General features: G+C 39.6%; 1 non-coding gene across 1 annotated transcript; it reads right to left on the bottom strand.

Annotated features, from left to right (window-relative positions):
* Positions 1-8,449: 8,449 nt before the first annotated feature.
* Positions 8,450-8,521, bottom strand: Trnae-cuc (transfer RNA glutamic acid (anticodon CUC)). The gene has a single exon. It is a non-coding gene; the product is annotated as a tRNA-Glu (tRNA).
* Positions 8,522-11,182: the final 2,661 nt, after the last annotated feature.

Below are 11,182 nucleotides of genomic sequence, written 5' to 3'. Positions count from 1 at the left end.
CTTTACCAAATTGCATGAAACAGTATAATTGAAAATGCCTTAACTGTCAACAATGGAGACTCCATATTCTCTGTAACGAACAATGGAGTCATCACTTGTGAGAACATCACGAGGAATTTGCTGTGAAAAATCATTATAATATGATGATGCGAACAAATTCAAACAAGTTTCTAGATTTTCTCCGGCTTTTGTTCGTTTTCGCCGTCGGAGCTGCTTTGTAGATATTTAGGATCTTGACATGTGTAACGTAATGAATTTATTTTTTCACAATTTATTAAAAGTGCTACAATTGAAATATCCTGAAATCAACTATTTTTAACTATAAAACTAACTATTAAAATAACGAAAGAGCATTCGAAGCTAAATGAACCAACTGTCAGCATTGACACAAGTAATTAGTTGTAAAATGACGCGATTATCTTGTAAATCTAGTAGGCTGGAAAACTCATTTTTTCTTAGTGACGAACAAAAATAAGATTCGCGAATAGTAATGTTAGAAACTACTACTTGCCTGTATCTAGGACGATGGGCGGTCGACCGGTCCCACGTTTTCGAACCAGCCAACGAACGGGTACGTAAAATGGTGTTCTGGCGTCCTCGTCGTCGTCGTCGTCGTCGTTCGTAGTCATTGAGTGCAAATGAGCAACAAATGAGACTGTTGTTTACAATGTTTGCCCTCGCACTGTTTACTGCGAACAGTGTAGAGGGTATGCTACTGGAGCACCACTATTGCCCGTTGATGATGCTGACGCCGATGGAACTGCACATTTCTGCCTGCATCCTGCACCTGCTGACCTACAAAAAATATTTCTATTTGGTTGCGAATCCCGGCCGAAGCAGAAACAAAAAGCAACCTGTTTCGTCGCTGGGTACGATACCGGCCATTTATGCACCGCACAACATAAGCCACCGCCCGCCAACCAGGCAACAAGAACAACAACAACAACAACGTCAGATAGAAAGTAATGGAACCGGAAATGAGAAGGATGCTTCTTCCGGTGCTTGGTATTCGTTGCTTCGCATGGGGCAACCAAGTTGATCTGGGTCTGTTTTTACTGCAAGTAGTTGTATATATTTATGTATATCGCAAGATGTGCAAAAACTTTACATCTTTTCGTTGTATTTATGTTTAAAGCCTCTCGGGGATGGTATTTAGGAGGGAGAATATATAGAATTTGCCGAGGGAACATTAAAAACTTGGGAGAAGCTGAATAGAAGTAATGGAATTGTCGATAATAATCTTCTACTTCTTGATTTATATTGGTTCTAGATAACAAAGTCCAAAGCTGCCACAGCGTTTTTACAATAGGTAGATAGATTTTAATATCTCGAGTTTGTCACAGCGAAAATTACAAGAAAAGGCTCGGACAATTATTTGACTCCAGGGAGTTTAAATTTGTGTTCACTGATAAATAACCACCATGACTCATAATCTGGCAAGCAATTTGTAGTTCCGGACCACACCTAAATCACCCCGACATGATAAAATTTCAAGTAAAAATTTAATCCTTTCTGTTGTCAATACAATTTAATTGTTCTTTTGTTTTGTATCATTCTTTCATCAAATATGTGGACAAAAAACTTTGCCATTTCCTTTCCATCACCATTAACGGTTTCCAAACACATTCAATTTGAATACTATTTGTATGCCCGAACAAAGCCCACTTTCTCGGGCCAACTGACTTCCTGGGGTTGTCAAGTGCAAGTATCGGTTCGAAGTTTTAAATCATATGAGTTAGTTAAATACAGCAGAAAAGGGAGGAGGTGTAGCAAGTGAGAAAGAGTTATGTCACCAAACATTTTTCCAGTGCAAAACTAGTGGCTTCCTACTGTGCGGAATGTGATGTGCACTGGCTGGCGGCATATGTGCGCTTGTACACATATTTCTAACAGCAAACGATGGACGGAGGCAATGTACGAGAAGTGAAGCTTTATGGCAAATAACATTGCAGCGGGTTCCAGCACACACAGACGACGAAAAAAAAAATGACTGGCGTAAAAAAATGAAGTTACACTCTTCATCTGTTGGACGCTTGGAGCGTAGAGTACCCCTCCACATTTGCCATATGTTTCCATTTTGGGTACCACATTCTGCGCCTCACGCTTTGAATTTGGGTTACCGGAATGATCTATATCTTCAAAAGCCGGTTAGCAGTAGTTCTAGCGTGGGTAAACTTTATCGCTTTTGTGTGTGCAAGGACCGGGAACGAAATGGAACCGTTGATCACTCGAGCGTTGATGGTCTATATTAGATATTCTATGCACTACATTTTGCCGCTTGCTGCTGGCTGCAGTTTCATTCGTTCTGTGTTCGCCGAAAGACCATGTTGAAGCGCGAATCATACGTATGATTTGAAGCGGAAACGAGCTCTTTCCCAGGAAGCTTTTGGTCAATATATTCCGGCACAGGATGATTGGCTCTTATGCTGCTGGTGGTGATGCTTGAAACTTTGTTCATTTGCCGGAGAATGTTAGTTTCGGATGAATTTTTATTGCAACTTTTAATGATTTCATTTGCCATTTGGATGCTTCTGGCTGTCGCTTATTTGGAGGGACAAAGTGCAATAGTTAAAAATGTAGGGGAATTGTGATTGTGATGGACATTAAATTTGTACAGTGATCGTGGTCCTAATTCTGTCAGGTCCATAGAATTTATTTTCAGGTGCTTAGGGGTCTAGTTATACTGTTGCAATTTAATTCATTTCATTATATCGTAATTAACTCAACCCAGAATGAACACTTGGTAATCTAGCCTCATAGTTACATACCGTGGTTTGAGGATGAAGAGTGACTTAACTAAGAATGAGGAATTATGGAGTAGAGCTAGTTGAATGCATACAATTCGAACCTCGTTGTACACGTCAGCAAGGCGCCTACTGAGATCCGAGTTCTACGTACAGCATGAACTGTATTTAGGGTTGTTTTCGTGAATGGAGGAAATTTATGATTTCTTAAATATTTTAAGTAGTCTAGCTTTCATTTGAATTCCCGGACTTTTTTACTACGGGGCTATTTTATGTGTATACAGAATTTAGAACCAATTGTTGTCAATATGGATTGCTGTTCATTTTAACTATCATGCAGTTTTGGCCGGATCTCGCAACTCTTAAAATCAATCGATATCCTATAGATCTGCTAGATCTTTATTCTCTTGAGTTCCTTGCTATATGTATAGAACTGGCGTTATATTGTCTCTTTTCGTATAAATTCTGAGAGACGCTTACATCCAAGCTGAGATCACAAGAAAGGATTCGTCAATTGTACCCATGGTTTCAAAACGCTCAGGGAATGAAACAAAACCTATTTTGACTTAAATTTTCTAACATTTTCCATGTTAATATTTTATTTATAAGGGTTTTTACAGCAACTCAGTGTTTTTTTGCCAAAAACGTGCGTAAAATTATTTACACGAAAACGGTAAAGCTTACAGCAATGACGTTTTCTGGGAAGGTTTCTGATGATTAAAAACCTTTTATTTGATGATATGGTTATAATAATTAATCCCCCTTGAAGTGAGATATTTGCTACATTTTTTTTCAGAGTATGAGATACTAGATGTAATGGTCAGGAATATCAAAAAACTTGTTATTGTGAACATCTTTACTGAAAACCAAAAATTTTCATTTATAGTCCACTCGTTGTTTGTGAATAACACCTTAAAAGCTATTGTTCGACATAACTTCAAGAAAGTTGTTTGTCTTATCAAGATACATATCTTTCCAGAAGCGATCATTGGTTAATCTTTTGCGACTTCGAATTTTATAACCAGGCATCTCGAAAAAAGTCTCTATGCAAAACTTTAGCTCAATCAAACATGATAAAAGAGTCGGGATTAGCGGTCGATTCTGCGAAAATTTTCCCCCGTGAAAAAACACCAAGAACTCTTTGAATATTTAAAAAAATCGTAGTTTTGATGCCAAATTGCTTAAGTGGTCAGAAAACGTCAAGATTTCGTGTCATCTCGAATTTTTTTTGTGGATAGCCTTTACGGGACTTGGAAAATGTTGGAGTTTGGAAAGGTAGCTTTTAATTTCGATTTCGACGTTTCGTGCATATCTAAGACATACAAAAAATTAACAGCTGCATTTCTAAACTCAGGTGGTGTCTCAATTGAAAAAAATAATGTCACAGAATGAAATTTTTGAGATCACTCCAAATCTCAATATTTCATGACATTATAGGATATTTTTTCCGAGTGATAGGAACTTTTTTCGATGCGTTATATCTGTATATCAAGACCAATATATTGACGAGACAATTTTTGGGAACTGTGACCTTGTTTGTGAATTACGGTGCATATCATTACACTCGAATCATCAGTCCAAGGGCCATCACGACATTTTGGGTATGTCCTAATGTCCGCCCATCTTTTTGCACATGATCGTAACACAAAGCTACGACTTATTCAGCGGTAACAGATATTTTGCCCAGATAAGCTAAGAATAGTGATATTCTACCTTTAAAGAAGGACTATCACGTCTACATGCCCGCTCATAAAGTTGAAATCGACAGAGTAGTCACTGGTTCGAGTTTATCATGCGTGGATCTACTGAAGTACGAGGTTGTTTCAAACACTCCTTTTTCCGGCGAGCAAAGATTTTGGATAGCAATTGTATTAGACGGGACAAAATGGTGTGTCCTTTCAAAATTCGTGTCAGGTAACCCTTGGCCCTCCCTGGGTACAAAAAGCATCCGACTAATGTGAAGCATTCCCTTGAAAATGCTCTATTACAGAAATACTAAAAAAAGCTAGGCCATTCACGACCACTAATCATTATGCCCCTTTTGACTTAGCCCAAGTAACAATTGTGATTTGAAGCCACTCTTAAAAAGTCTCTTCAAACTTAGATTGCACTTGTAGCATGCTAAAAAACTTTAAATACTACTTGGGAGGAGCGTGACTTAGATTATCTTCATGTGTGGGCATCTTTAACTGCTCCGAAAACTATAGGCAGGTGAGATTTCTTACAAAGGTTTATATTTTCCTCTTGAGAGGCCGTCAAAGATACCAGCTCGAGAAAGCTGTGACACAAAGTCTTGAAGGAAAAACAAGGAAGTTTCAATGCTTCTAGGAACTCCAAAAGTCTCATGTCATTTCAGCCAGAAATTCAACTTAGTGCAAATCTTGTTGATCACGGGCAACTTTGTGATATTGCGAAACTCTTCCTGGCATCGGGAATAATTTTCCACTTCTGCGTATTTGGGCATAAATTTTCTGACGTATTCGGAGCTAGAGCGCAGTGCGCCATTGCAAAATAATTTGTTTTCTGATTCTTGAAGCCCCTGTCCCTCTCATATTGTGACACATGTCAAAGTATCAGAATATATTGGCCTAAATGGCACGTTCCCCGTATGTAGTCGAGGATTTGTGGCTTGCCGTGTGTTTTCATCATTTCCTGAGCGGAAGGAAAGGATAAGGAGGTGTGGGGAAGTAGAATTGGAAATATGAAAAAAACATCCCAAAAACAAAAATAAACAACAGGTAAGGTAAACTCACAAGTAGTTCAAATTGCCTGCGAATAAGCCTAAAGCTTTTTACCACATTGGATAAAAAAAAACTTTAGTATGTCTCCGAGTTTCTGTCGTCCAAACATGGTTTCGTCTATATAAGGAGGGCCGAAAACTCGAAATCGCAATTGCGCTACCGCTGAGCAGTTGTATATCAGATGATATGAGGTTCCATAGTTGGATTCGCAAAGATCACATGAAAAAGACTCAGCACGCTGAATAGTTGCCATGTGATAATTGAGTTTACAGTGGCCGGTTGAAGCCTTGGTCAGCATGCCGCAGTGGAGCTTCGAAAAATGTAGGAGATTTTTCGAAATCACTGGGCACGGTTGTTCTAGAAACGCCTTTGTTTGGCGACACGTTTGTAGATTTCTCCAATAATTGCGGTGCTCGGACGAAGCCCAGGACCGTATTTTTCCCTTATCCAACTTGTCGAAATTGGCAGCGCGGGCTCAGGATCAACAAAGTCAATCGCTGAACATGCCCTGGCCAATTTTTCAGCCCATTCATTTCCAGTAGTACCGCAATGTCCGGGCACCCAGACAAGGTAGATAGTGTTGATAATGCTTAGTTCTTCAATTTGGGTTCGGCACGCGATCACTAGCTTGGACCGGGATTTGTCTGAGCTAAGGGCATTGATTGCAGCCTGACTATTGGAGCAGAAATTCATGATAAACTCAGTTGAAGGGCCGATTGTACCCCGCACATAATCGCAAAGATTTCTGCTTGCAATACAGTACAGTATCTACCTAGTGAGTGAGATTGTTCCAATCTCATTTCACGACAGTAGACACCAGCACCAGCACGTCCCTCCATCAGAGAACCGTCAGTGTAATAGATCACTTGAGTTTGTTGTTGTCTTTTCATATAGCCAGACAACCACTCCTCTCGAGAGGGAATCTTCACAAGGAATGTCCTGTAAGGAAAACTACATGTGAGTATAATATCGCTGGGAGCAAGAATATCTTCACTCCATGTAACCATTTGTGACCACAATCGTGTATGACTGGTAGCAAGTTTAACATGGTTACTGTTCCAAAGCCCAAAGCTGCAGTTTGTATGCACATGATAATGCTTTTTGTTTGAGGTGTATGTGTAATGGTTTGATATTTAGAAGTGCTTCAAAAGCAGCAGTCGGAGTCGTGATGAAAGCACCAGTCAACGCCATGAGCGCCATTCTTTGCAGATGGTTTAGCTTTGACTGGACTGTCACCACCTCTCCCCTCTGCCACCACACAAGGCATCCGTATGACAGTATTGGACGTACAATTGTCGTGTAAATCCAATAGATGTATTTAGGTTTGAGACCCCAGGTCTTTCCAATAGTTCGTCTGCACTGCCCGAAGGCCATGCACGCTTTCTTGACTCTGAACTCAATATGAGCAGACCAATTCAGTTTGGAATCCAATATAACTCCAACGTATTTGATTTGATCTGCACACAGTAGCTCAGAATCAAAGAACTGCGAGGGACGAAACCCGGTTGTTATTCGCTTCTTAGTGAACAGAACCATTGAAGTTTTGCTTGGGTTAACTGATAATTTAACTTGTCGACACCACTGTTCGACAGCTTTTAATTCCTGTTGCATTAAATCAAAGTTTGTTCCGATGCAAAATCCAGTAATTAGTATTTGGTAATCGTCAGCAAACTCGTAGGTTGAAATCCAAGCACATTGAGTTTCTTCAACAAGCCGTCGGCTACCAAGTCCCATAACAAAGGTGACAGAACTCCGCCCTGAGGACAACCGCAAATACCTAACTTCCGTATCTCAGCCTGTCGCAGAGACGAGCAAAGTATGCGGTTACTAAGCATTGCCTTTATCCAACCCGAGATACATGCAGGTATCCCATGACCGCGCGCCACTTTCAGTATAGACTGGAAGGACACATTGTCAAAAGCACTCTCAATATCTAGGAATACACCCAACCTAGATTGCTTGAGCGAGAAGGCTTTCCAAATGTTGTAAAATATGAATGAGCTTGTCGTATCCACGACGTCATCTAAGTTGACTAATTGTTGGAAAATATCCATGAAATTTAGTCGCCAAGTTTTCCAAAAAGAGGTCCCAGTTTGTAGATTTAGGATTACGATATGTTACCACATTGAAGGTGACGTCAAAATGATCGAAAAATATATATTTATGATTGGATAGAGACGGTTCAGTTTAAAGTTTCATATTTTTTATTTTTGGACAAACAAAGTATGCAAAGTGGCTTTTTGTGACAAAGTCTTCATGTACAGAAAGTTTCATTAAAATCTGAGAGGGTGCTGCCAACATTTATTCGAGTTGGCGCGAAATTCGTCGTAAACACGATCGAATCGGCTATATGTGAGTACACGGACAGATGGTTTCTTTTAAAAACTATGTTCTCCATGGGTAGTTTTGATTTTGACAGCTAGACAGACAAATGACAATCGCTTGATGCAATAAAGAAATCGGAGAACAGAACACACATTATCGGAAATTTTTTTTAAAACCTATTTAACGACATTTTACAAAGCATATTAAACTCTTTAGAGTTCTTGAAAAAGGTCCCAAACGGACCGAAACAACCCATTTACAATCGATTTTGTGTTATTAGAGCAAGGCTGTTTACAATCCCATCAGCTCAGAGAGTTTGAAAAATTTCATCTGCATCGAAGATGGCTTTGGCACGAGTTTTACTATTTTGGACGTATTCTACATTGTTTTGTTTTGAAACTTTAAAAAACCCAATAATCGCATCGCTATATAAATAATTAAAAATCTTTAAAATCTCGGAGAGTCAATTGAACGGTGTTGGTAATTTCACGTCATTATTAATAATAATTAGGGACGGCGGCAATGCGCGTTCTTCGAATTATTGATAAAACTTTAAAACCTGAAACCACTCTCACTCACTACTACTCACTCGTTGTTCTCGCGGAATTATTAAACACCCGAAATCGCACATCAAAAAAATTCCCATACCGGGAATCGAACCCGGGCCTTCCGGGTGAGAGCCGGATATCCTAACCACTAGACAATATGGGAGACTTGCACTCGATTGGGACAAAAGTGGAAACTCTTGTTAAATGTCAAGAATTCATCCGACTACCCACACCCCGGTTCAAATTATTTTTAATCTCACATCTGCTCGTCGTTTCATCCAAAGCAACAACACAAGCAACGCCCGACGCCGTCGGGCCATTTGTGCGCGATGATTGGATTATGCACATTATTTCAGCTTGAGCCGGCGTTTCGTGCGTGCAGAGCATTTCCTCACGCACAGAAGCGCCATCAACATCGTCGTTTCAAATTTTATTTTTATTAATCTTTTCCACATCATCATTTCACCTTTCATTTCAGCACGGCGCTTCGCATACCGAGTTGGAAAATCATCGTGCTGCTGGGCGAACGAGGAGCAAAAATTCATGCTCAATTGAACTTAATGCCCCGCAGTCAGACAGTGTTAGCTGCTGATTTTTTTTTCGCACGTCAGCCCCGGTATACATACAGTAAATGTATTAATGAAATTCATCCTGCGGTTTACTTTTTCTTTTGTTGTTGCCTTTATCATGTCTGCTCGCATTCACGCTCGAACGACGAGTCCTATCAAGGGATAAAGAAGCTGCGGCGCGCGCGTTTTGGGGCGAAAAATCAGCTCATTATGCTAATTATAATTGCGTACTTATGGTTCTCGGTGGGGGTGCGAGTTTCTTTGCAGTCGGGCAGCATTTTCAAACGAGTGAAATGAGCATTTTCCACAAATTTGCGGGACAAGGGGTGTTGGGTGTTTTCCGTGGAAAGTTGGAGAAGTAATGACACTGGAACGGAACAGGATCATCTTCTTTCCCTTTTGGCGGTATTCTACTATCTGGTACGGTATAGTGTTCTTCGCGTGCCATCTTGGTGCCAATTACACTTCAGTGGATTAAGGCGGAACGATTTTAAAGTTTTGCGTTGAGTTGAGTTCAAGTAAAATTTTCACACATTACCGGTTTCTATAGGGTACTTTTAAAACCCGGAAACCTAGAGGAAGGCTTGTCTATGATCACGTCTTATTATAATTTTAAGCATTGCAACTCTAGTTTGTGGGCGTTTTCTTCTGCATAATTTTACTCTCACTGTTATTTTGTGAATTCTACAAACACCCTCTATATGAACTTTCGTTCCCATCGAAGATACTCCACAAATCTTCGTTTCAAAATGGATGAAACCGTAGGACAACTTTGAGACTGTGATATGTTAGAATTTAGCACTAGGAGAAAACTTTCCGCTTGCTAGAAGCGGGGTGAAACCACCACCCAATCCGATCCATTTTCTATGAGCGACTGCATAACTTTTCCAACAATATTCTAAATCTAGATCTTAAAAGGTTGAAGTAGATTGCAACTTTGGGTGTTATTTATCTTGCTTTGCATTCCGACTCCAGCTCAGTGCACAGAAGAACACAGGGTATCACAAACGTACGATTACTATCGGGAGGACACAGTTCCGTTCAGGATAGCACAACGTAACGAAAAGTTTATCGCCTCAGAAGGGCAAATTAGCATTTTCGAATTAATCCACAATCAACTGCTAGCATCTGGTTCTGTGATAGCTGCTGTTTGTAGACTAAAGAGGAAGCGGTTTTAGAGCAAGACACAATACAGTGTTGAGCCTAACAATAATGTGGACTTGACATAAGCTACTTTAACCATTTAATAAACCTTTGGCAGAGGAATATTAAAGATGTCCATATCTCCGTGTTTTTTTTGTAAATGGCCAATAAGCATACTGTCAAAATTCATTTTGAAAGAAAATTCCAAACGAACCGTAACTCGCCGAGAATGGATGTTAACATTTTATGAAAGAGAAAAGTTTCTCTTTCGTCCGCTGTAGTGATTTATAGTCGGCGATTAATGGTTTGTCCAGAATTTCCTGTCAAAGTGAATTTTGACAGTATGCTTATTGGTCCTTTTCAAAAACACGCGAGATATAATCGTTGATGAACCGTTTTCACCCAAAAATATTGTTTTTGATGCAAAACATTTATTGGCATCGCGTTTGCGAGAGCTTTTTTACGTCGTTGACTTTTTACACTTAAACAAGCGTTTTACTTTTAATTCCACTATGTACTTTACAGTGGCGGCGCTAGGTTTTTTTGTCGCTCGGGACAAAAAGTTAAATTTGCCGCCCTCTTACATATTTTTGACCAAACTATATCATCAATGCAGTTGTCTGCGTATGTGGATGAAAATCGTTACAAAATAGTTAACAACAAGAAGGATTACTTCTTAGTACAGTGGAGACCCGATTTTATCAGCACCGGATTTTATCAGCCCCCGTTTTTATCTACCCCCGATTTTATCAGTTTTTTTACCTGATTTTATCAGCTTCATATGAAAAGTGATAGTTGGTTGTTTGATGGGCTCTAGCAGACGAACCAAGTTGAATTCGAGTAAAACCTTTCTTGGCTATATTTCGTATCTTAGATATCCGAAAAATGCAAAAATGAAAATAAATTTTTTTTAAATTTTGCGCTGTCTGACTCCCTTAAGGGGAACTTAAAGTAAATAATCACAAAAGGTTGCAAGGCTATATCTAAGGACAAAGGAAGAATATTTTAAGAGCTTGGGTTTATTTAAAAGACAGAAAAACATATGACCCGTTTTTATCAATTTCCCTGTTTTATCAGCTTAAATTTCAGCAAGGGGCTGATAAAACGGGTCT

This window comes from Topomyia yanbarensis, chromosome 2 (assembly GCF_030247195.1).
Source record: "Topomyia yanbarensis strain Yona2022 chromosome 2, ASM3024719v1, whole genome shotgun sequence".
Taxonomy (NCBI): Eukaryota; Metazoa; Arthropoda; class Insecta; order Diptera; family Culicidae; genus Topomyia; species Topomyia yanbarensis.
This window is presented reverse-complemented; position numbering and strand designations above follow the sequence as displayed.